This window comes from Elephantulus edwardii, unplaced genomic scaffold, assembly GCF_000299155.1.
Source record: "Elephantulus edwardii isolate Elephantulus edwardi_28Jun2011 unplaced genomic scaffold, EleEdw1.0 scaffold00221, whole genome shotgun sequence".
Lineage (NCBI taxonomy): Eukaryota > Metazoa > Chordata > Mammalia > Macroscelidea > Macroscelididae > Elephantulus > Elephantulus edwardii.
The window spans coordinates 2,616,424-2,623,259 of record NW_006399971.1 but is presented as its reverse complement, the minus strand read 5'-3'; positions in this window follow the sequence as shown (position 1 = coordinate 2,623,259).

The following is a 6,836-nucleotide window of genomic DNA, read 5'->3' as shown; positions in this document are numbered from 1 at the left end:
TCCACACTGTGTCTCTGAGCCTAGGGCAGCTTCTACCGGGATACAGGGTAATTTCCTAACATGGGTCCAGAAGTGTGGTAGCCGTAGTCCAGGACGAGGCATGGTGGCTGTCTTTGCTCCAGGGACCCTGTGTTGTGCTGACAGTGCCTGTTGCGTAGTAGGTGCTCAATAAATCTTCGGTGAAAAGATACAGTCCCATGTGCAGCCAGATGCCTGTGTCCAAGGATGGTGGCTGGAGCCAGAGAGGCACTGTCCAGCACCATGTGACTCCAGGATCTGGGTCAGGAAGCAATCAGACTGTGAAGTAGCCGAGACCCCGCCTGGCATGTGATGTCACCCAGCCGGGGAGGCAGAGGAGGATGCGTACGTACCCTCCTCTGGTCAGGGTGCCCTCCTTACAGGCCCCCTGGAGCTACAGGGCCTGCTCCAGAGTGGAGGGGCCTGTTGAGGGTACCCAGATCCCCCTGGCCAGCTCCTGAACCCCACACACAGTTCCAGACTTGCTGTCCTGGTGACAGAGCTACAGGTCCCATCTAACACACAGGCAGAACCAGAACCACCAACACTCCTAGAAATTATGTCTGGGTGAGTCCTGGGCCCCAACAAGTTACCAGAATGGCCAGCAGACCAGCAGAGGTGGGGGAGCACCTTCAAATCAGGGTGGAATGTAATACGCTCCATACTTAGAACATCCCACCCCTGCATATCTCAGAGTCCCCAGATGTGGTAAGGGGTGCAGGTGGCAAAGCGGGAACTGGGCTTCAGCCAGGCCGGACCTGGGGCCCTCATCACCTACACACAGCAGCCTGGCTTGCAAGGACATTCAGGCCAAATCCAAGGAGCCCTGGAGATCTTCCAGTGCTGGCAAGAACCACCTTCCCTAGTTCCCATCCTTATCCAACTCCTCCCTCGATCCTTGGTCTTTCCTTAGCCAGCACTGCTTGTTGGGGTCAGTGACACAGAAGAACTCTTCCCTGCCTGGAGACACGTGCCAGCAGGTCAGGACTAATGACCCCAGAGCTCGAGGGAGGTCTGCAGGTGGCCTAGCTACAGCCGGAGAAGTCTGTTTTCTGCCCTTGACAGAGAGCTAGGACCCTCTGGGTGCTCCTAGATCATGGGGGCAGCCAAGGCTGTGCTGTTCAGTTGGCCCAGTCTCCTCAGGACGTGGAGTTGGGAGGTGGCAGGGGAGGACTGGGGCCAGCTGAGCACAGTGTCAGGGCCTCCTTGGACCGAGCACCATCAGCCCCCTCCCCCTGCCTCATGTACCCCTCACCCACGAGCCTGGCTCTCAGGCCAGTGCCAGCCTCCAAAAGCCTTCTTCGCATCATCCACCCTCCTCAACAGTGGCTGCCTTGGGGTATCTGAGTCCAGCTCTTCATGGCATGATCTGTGATCATAGCAATATCGTCAAGGGAACATGGTTGTTGTTTTGTTGTTTGTTGAGTACCATCAAGTCAGAACCAACTCATAGCTGACCCTTCAGCAGGTTTTCAGAGGCAGTAAATCACACAGGAGGAGAGTGTCCATCCTTCTCCTCTGGAGAAACTGGTGGATTCCATCCACATGTCTTTGGTTTGGCAGCACAACTCCCTTCCACTAAGCCATCAGAGCTTCCTGGAGGGCATGGTAGGACTCAGGAAAAGCAAGGCCTAGAATGGCAACACCAGTGGCTGTGTTGATAAAGGACAGGCCCCCCGGCCTTACACGGGCTGTTCTCCAGGCCTGGCCCATCCCGCACCCGGCCCACCTAGCTGGTGCAGCCTCCTCGGTTCAGAGCGCCTCCTGAGTCCTTCCTCTACACAGGCTCCCTCCACTGGGCATGGTCGCTCCTGCCCTGTGGAGTTCCCAGCAGCCTGCCTGCACTTCTGGTGGCACAGGCACAGCAGGTGTCAAAAGAGGGCAGAGGTACGATCTGGACTCTCCAGGGTTCACCCACACCCGGGAGAGCAGCCCCAGGCAGCCCACAACCAGCGCAGTGGTGACCGAAGGGCTGAGAAGGTTGTGCCAAGTGAGCTTGTGTGGAAGGCTCCCAGAAGGAGCCCTCTGAGCAGCTGCTAGGTGACAGGCATGGAGCCAACAGGAGTGTTGTCCCCACTGCTCCACACCCAGAAGCTGCAGACGGCTCTCATTACACCTCTCCTGCAGGAGCAGCCTCTGAGACCAGCGGGGAATGGACCTGGCCACACCGCTCAGCTTGCTCCTGTGTCTTTCCCACCATCAGTCGACACCAACACTCACAGCCCTTCCAGAGCAAAAGGGCTCCTGCCACGCACGTGAGGGGGTTTGAAGCTGCCAGGTTCTGACTGTGTCACAGGTACCTGGTCCCACTGGCTTGGCAGTTCCAGAGAGGCCAGCAGCCCTGCTGGGCCCCAGCGGTCAGGGAGGGTCCACGCTGTCTCTCTCCTTTGTTGCTGGCACTTCTCCTCTCACTCCCCTCAGATGGAGACAGAAAGGTTCTCTCCGGGTGGGGTTTGGTCTCAGAGGCCCCTGGACCCAGCTGGGATTCAAAATGAATTACTTTTCACAAGCGCTTCTGTGGGTCCTCCTCTGCCCGCACACTGCTGTGTCACTGGGGACCTTTGCACCCACAGTTCTCTGGCCAAGGTGGTTTCTGCCAAGGCTAGCCACCCATCCTCGGAACCCAGCCACAGTCAGACCCTCTTTCTGTTGCTAAGTGCCGTCAACTCAGAATGCCCCATAGCTGACCCCATAGTGGGTTTTCAGACACAGTACATTGCATGGCAGAAAACTGTCCATCCTTCTCCCGCAGAGCAGCTGGTGGATTCAAACCACATGCCTTTGAGATTGCTGCACAGCTTCTTAGCACTAGGCCACCAGCGCTCACCTGGCAGTCAATACAGCCCATTCTTCCCACCCGGCAGTCCCTCCAGGCTGGAGCTGCGATAAACCCCCTGCTCTTGCCCTAACACGTCAGGGACAGCCCGCCCGCCCTGAGCTTCAGATCTCCCAGGCAGGACTAGATCTCAGTCCTCTTCATTAGTCCCACGTGACAGGGCTCCTCTAAAGCAGCCAGGCCCACCTGGGCCCCTTCAAAGACTTGAGAGCCAGGTAAAGGGGTTTCAGCTGAGTGTCACTGCTGAGACGTGCTTCAGGTAAGACCTCCACCTCATGGAGGGTTGCTATGTGCAGAACTGATTTTTGGCAGTGTGTTTTTTCAGCCCCCAGAGCTCTGCGTCTAAGGGCTGCTGAGGGTAGAAAGAAGCAAAGTAGAAGGAGGGGCTCTGACTGGTAGCCGTGTTTCCTCATAGTCAGACACTGTAGCACACTTCTGTTCTCTGCTCAGACACCCCCCTTCTCCTGTGGTAGCCTGGTCCCCCCTGAGATTTCAGAGGTGCCCTGGAATGTTTCATATGTGCTCAAGACAAGGAACTATTCCTCCTACCCTGTAAGCTTTTCTCCTTCACAGCCCTCAGGATGGTACCTGTGGAGACAGGCCCTCTTATCCAGGACTGCTGTCCTCCAGGGACAGCAAAGCCACACCACACCCCCAGCAGTAGATAAGAGTAGGTCTCATTCCACAACACATCACGCTGTGTGGCCTGTGTCCTGCTGCGTAGTCGGTAAAGTTGGTCCTATTCATGTTTACTCACTAGGACTTAAAGGGAGTCTTAGAGCCCTGGGCCAGGAGACAGACCCAGTAGTGAATGTGAGAGTAGGGTTATCGATGGGAAAGTCTGCTGTTAGGGACCTCTCTAAAGTACTCAAGAGCAACGGTGTGTCTCTGGAGACTAAGGTGCGTTTTGATACAGGCCATGCTCTTTGCCATCACTTGTTATGCATCAGAGAGCTGGACAGTGACCAGGGAGGATAGAACGAGAATTGATGCTTTCGAGCTTTGGTGTTGGAGAAGAGTGCTGAGAGTGCCATGGACTGCTAAGAAAACAAACAGATTCATCCTGGAGAGGGTTAAACCAGGCTGCTCCCTCGAGACAAGGATTCTGAGGCTTCGTCTGACATACTTTGGACATGTTGTAAGGAGGGAACGGTCCTTGGAGGAGGACATCATGCTTGGGAGGGTGGAGGGCAGGTGCAGGAGGGGAAGGCCCTCTGGGAGATGGATTGATTCGGTGACCGGGGCAATCAGGATGAGTGTGTCGGAGACAGTGAGATTGGCACAGAGTTGAAAGCTGTTGCTATGAGTCACAAGCAATTCGACGGCACATAACAATAACAATTTTTACTAAAGCAGATTGCCAGGCTCCTTTTCCCGTGGAGTTACCAGGTAAGTTTTAACCACCAATCTTGTAATTAGCAGTTGAACATTTAACTATTTGTACCTCCAAGGCTCCTGTATATATTGTTGCTGAGTCAAGTACGACTCATAGTGATCGTGTGAACAACAGATCTGAATTCTATCCTATCCTATGCCATCTTTACCATCTCTGATACACGTTAGTCTACTGTTACAGTCACTGTGTCAGTCCATTTTGATTATACATATATTTCATTTCCTAGGACTGCTTTAATAAATCTTACAGAATTGGTGACTTGAAAGAGTAGAAATTTATTCTTCCACAGTTCTGGGGGCCAGATCAGAAGGGGTGGGTTCCTTCTAGAATCTTTGAGCCACGCCTGTGTGTCTTAGTTTCTGCTAGCTGTCTGCAGTCCTCCACTGTCTTTGACTTACAGCCATCTTACTCCAGATTCTGCCCCCAGGGCCTTTGTCTCAATCTCAAATTCCCTAGAGTTTTATAAGAATTCTAGTCATTTTATTTAGGGCCCACAATAAATCCAGGATAATTTCATGTTGAGATCTTTAATTACATTTAAAAATACCCTATTTTCAAATTACTTTTTTAAATGAAATTAAATATGAAAATACCCTATTTTCAAATAAAGTTACACTCACAGGTTTGGGTAGGTCGTTGGGACAGACATATTTTTAGAGGGGAACACAGTCCAACCCAATGCATAGACAAATGCATAAATAAGTGAAGAAGTGGGTTTTTACCAAAAGTGTATTTTTTTTAATGTGTGTGTGTGTGTGTGTGTGTGTGTGTGTACTGTCAAATCAGATCTGACTGGCCCTCCTTCTCCAGCAGAGAATCTGGTGGATTCAGACCACGTACCACTGTGATTGCAGTGTAGCTTCTTGCCACTAGGCCACCAGAGCTCCTTTAAAAGTAGATCTTACTGCATCCATTCCGGTACAGTTTGCTCTTCTCTGTTAATGCATTATTGATATTCTCCTGGGTCAATAGGTTCAGCTCTAGCTCACTCTTTTGAGAACTGTGTGATAGGTCACAATTCTCCTAGTGTTGACAGGAGGCTGGAGCGGAAAGAAGTAGGATATTAGGGAAAATTCTAGCTTTTCCACCAAAAGACAAAAATATTCTCAGTGTGTGTGCGGGCATCCTGCTTTATTGTATTTTTATTTCTATAGATATTAAATTGATTCCTAAAAATACAAAAGCGGCATCAGAGGAGAAGTTGATTTTAAAATATAATAGATACTGGCAAAGTACTTTCCCCAAAGGTTGTGTTAATACTTAATACCGTCAGTCATGCCAGCGAGTGCCCTTACCCTTGCATCTTGGCCTGCACTGCAGGTTCTTGCTTTCTAACTTTTGCCAAGATGCCAATAAAACTTTATTTACAAAAACTGTGAGCCAGCGTAGGGGCAGTTAAGTAGATTACTCAGCTTTTGATGGCTTCAGTTCTGAGAGCCAAGCCAAGGAGTCCTTATCAGACCACGCTGTTTGCTCTGAAATTGTTGCCAGACATCTGCGGTCGGGATCCAGGGCAATGTTGCGCAGAGGCCGCCAGGCGGCGCTCTCTGCCCAACGCCCTAACTCGACTGAGCGCGATGTGGGCGCGCAGAATGGGAAGCAGCCTGGCGCTGTGGTCTCAGAGCCCAAACCTTGCAGTGAACGCTGGGCCTCCCTTATCATGAATGTTGTATATTCACCTGGACCTGGTCGGTAACAAAAATAAAACGTCATCTCTTCCACCGTGGTCAGTAGATGCCTAGAGGAAACCTGCTCCAAGCGAAGCAAGCTAGCTAGCACTGAGAAGTATGGAAGCCAGAGACGTGTCCAAGGGCAGGTGGAAGTGAAGCTTGGGCTCCCACTACTGGGGCTGAGGAGTCATATGACTTTGCATGCTCATGGGAACATTGGGGAAAGGCAGTGCCAGTTAGTTACTCAGGTACCCTTTGAAGAGGTTTTTTGTTTGGGTTTGGTTTGGTTTTTTAATTTAAATAAAATTTTTATTTTATACTGATTTATTTACAAAATATACCTTTTTTTACACCAGATCTTTCCCATTTCCTTTACCCGCCCCTCCCTCCACCTATCAAGTTGTGCGACCCTAAGATATCCATTCCCCCTCGCCCCTCTGTTCCCCCCTCCTCACCTTGGATCCTCATACAAGCTCTACAAGAATGGTCTTACACAGTATTTGTCCTTATGGGATTGATTTAGTTCACTTAGAAAAACGCTTGTAGAGAGTTTTTTGTTCAATTGTTTGTTTTGGGGGTTTTGTTGGGTTGAGGAGGGTTTTTGCATCTGTAGGAAAGGTGGAGTGAGCTCTGGTGGCCTAGTCAGCAGGGAGCCCCACTGACAACCCAAAGGCAAGAGGTTCTAATCCACCAGCTGTTCCGCGGGAGGAAGACAGTTTCCTTACGTACAATTTTACATCCTGCTGGAGAATCAGCTGACACTTGGGAGCAATGAATTTGAGTTTTTTAGTTAGAGAGAAGGCAGTCCCCTCCCTGGTAGTGCAGTCATTAAAGCTTGCTTGCCAACCAAAAGCTTGATGGTTGGAACCTGCCATCTGCTTGTGGGGAAAAGACGTGCCTGTCAGCTTCTGTGTGT